This window comes from Phragmites australis, chromosome 13 (assembly GCF_958298935.1).
Source record: "Phragmites australis chromosome 13, lpPhrAust1.1, whole genome shotgun sequence".
Lineage (NCBI taxonomy): Eukaryota > Viridiplantae > Streptophyta > Magnoliopsida > Poales > Poaceae > Phragmites > Phragmites australis.
The window spans coordinates 9,115,770-9,119,011 of NC_084933.1; positions in this window are offsets into that span (position 1 = coordinate 9,115,770).

Consider the following 3,242-nt stretch of genomic DNA (forward strand, 5'->3'; position numbering starts at 1 on the left):
CTACGACACCTTGGAGGACCAAGTATTGCATTCTGGGCTTGTTTAGCTCCAATCATAACTTTCATAAAATCCACCCACTCTGGATCCGTTTTCGGTCCTGTTTCGAACAAAAATTAACACCGTAGTGAAATCAAGTGCTTTAACATGACCAATAACACCTGGGAGGGCCATTTGGTACATTTTGGGCATGTTACGCTCTTGTCAAAACTTTCATGAAATCCACATATTCTGGACCTATTTTCTGTCCCATTTCGAATGAAAGTAACACCAGAGCAAAGTGAACCCAAACAAACTCCAATATGACCTACGACACCTAGGATGACTATTCGGTGCATTCTGAGTGTGTTTCTCCACTATCATATCTTTGGTGAAATCCACTCGTTCTAGCCTCATTTTTGGTCCCGTTCAAACGACATTAATATCTTAGCGAAATCAACTAGGACAAGCTCCAACATGACCAACGACTCCTGGGAGGACCATCCGGTGCATTCTAGGCATTCGTGATTTCAACCCATTTTGAAACCGTTTTGGGTCTCGTTTCGAATGAAATTAACACCAGAGCGAAATTAACTGGAACAAGCTCCAACATGACCTATTACACCAGGGAGGACCATCAGGTTCGTTTTACCATTGTCATAACTTATATGAAATCCACCCATTTTGGACGAGTTCTCGGTCCCATTTCGGACGAAATTAACACTGGAGCAAAATCAACTGGAACAAGCTCCAACATAACCCATGACACCTGGGAGGACCATCCATTGCATTCTAGGCACGTTTTGCTCTGATAATAACTGTCGTGAAATCCACTCATTCTGGACCCATTTTCGGTCCAATTTCGAACAAAAATTAACACGGGAGCGTAAATACCAAAACAAGCTCTAACATGGCCTACGACACTGGGGAGGACCATTTGGTGTGTTCTAGGTGCATTTCGCCACTGTCATGAGTCTCGTAAAATGCACCTGTTCTGGCCTCGTTTTCGGTCTCGTTTCAATGAAATTAAGATCAGAGCAAAATCAACCGGTTCAAGCTCCAACATGGCCTACGACATCTGGGAGGACCACCCATTGGATTTTGAGCGTGTTTCTCTTAGATCATAACTTTCGTCAAATCCATCGTTTCTTGATCTATTTTTAGTCTCTTTTCGAATAAAATTAACACCAGAGCAAAATCAACTAGTACAAACTTAAACATGACCAAAGCCACCTGGGAGGACCATCCGGCGCATTCGGGGCATGTTTTGCTACGGTCATGTTTCAAATTAAATTAACACTAGAGCGAAATGAACCCGAACAAGCTCTAACATTACCTACGACACCTTGGAGGACCATTCGACATGTTCTGGGTACATTTTGCCACTGTCATAACTTTCATGAAATTCATCTGTTCTAGATAAGTTTTCGGTCCCATTTTAGATGAAATTAACAACGGAGTGAAATCAACAGAAACAAGCACCAACATGACCTACTACAACTGGGAGGACCATCTATTGCGCTCTGGGTGTGTTTCACTTTGATCATAACTTTCGAGAAATCGACCCGTTTTGGATTGTTTTCGGTCTCGTTTCGAACACAATTAGCACCGGAGCTAAATCAACTGGAATAAGCTTCAACATGACCAACGACACTGTGAGGACAATTCGATACATTCATGGCATGTTTTGCTGGTCATAACTTCCGTGAAATCCACCCATTTTGGACTTGTTTTTGGTCCCATCTCGAATGAAATTAACACTGGACCAAATGAACACAAACAAGCTCCAACATACCCACGACACCTAAAAGGATCATGCGGTGCGTTCTGGGCGCGTTTCTTGACTGTCATAACTTTCGTTAAATCCACCCATTTTGGACGAGTTTTCGGTCCCATTTCAGACGAAATTAACATCAGGGTGAAATCAAATGGAATAAGCTCCAACTTGACCTATGATACCTAAGAGGTCCATCTTTTCCACTCTGTGCACGTTTTGCTCTGATCATAACTTTCATGAAATCCACCCGTTTTGGACCCATATTCAGTCCCATTTTGAATAAAATTAACACCGAAGTGAAATTAAACAGAACAATCTCCAACATGACCAATGATACTTGAGGGACCATCTGGTGCGTTCTGGGCGCGTTTCGCAACTTTCATAACTTCCGTCAAATCCACCCGTTCTGGCCTCATTTTTTGTCTCATTTTAAACGAAATTAATATCGGTGCGAAATCAACCAGAACAAGCTCCAATATGACCTACGACACCCAGGAGAACCATCCATTGTATTCTTGGCATGTTTTGCTCTGATCATAAGTTTTGTGAAATCCACCCATTTTGGACAAGTTTTCGGTCGCATTTTGAATTAAATTAACACCACGGTGAAACCACCTATAACAAGCTTCAACATGACCAACGACACCAGGGAGGACCATCTGATGCATTCTGGGTGGTCAAAACATTCGTGAAATCCACCAGTTTTGAATTCGTTTTAGTCCCATTTCAAATGAAATTAATACTAGAGCGAAATGAACCTCAACAAGCTCCAACATGACCTACTACCTTGGAGGACCATCTGAGGTGTTCTAGGTGTGTTTCTCTATTGTCATAACTTTTGTGAAATCCACCTATTTTGGACGAGTATTCGGTCCCATTTCGGACGAAATTAACACCAGAGTGAAATCAATCAGAACAAGCTTCAACATAACCTACAACACCTAGGTGAACCATCCATTGCATTCTGGAATCCACTCGTTTTGGACCCTTTTTTGGTCCAGTTTTGAACGAAATTAACATTGGAGCAAAATTTACCAGAACAAGCTCCAACATGACCTACAACACCTAGGAGGATCATTCGGTGCGTTCTAGGTGCATTTCGTCCTATTTTGAACGAAATTAAGATCGGAGCAAAATCAACTAGATCTAGGTCCAACATGACCCACGACACCATGGAAGACCATCCATTGGATTCTAAGCACGTTTGCTTCGATCATAACTTTCATCAGATCCACCGGTTCTGGATCCATTTTCGGTCTCGTTTCGAATGAAATTAACACCATAGCAAAATCAACTAGAACAAGCTTAAATATGACCAATGACACCTGGGAGGATCATCTCGTGCATTTGGGGCTTGTTTCTCTCATGTCATAACTTTCATGAAATCCATCCGTTTTGGACCTGCTTTCGCTCCTGTTTCAAATGAAATTAACACCGGAGTGAAATGAACCCAAACAAACTCCAACATGACCTACGACACCATGGAGGA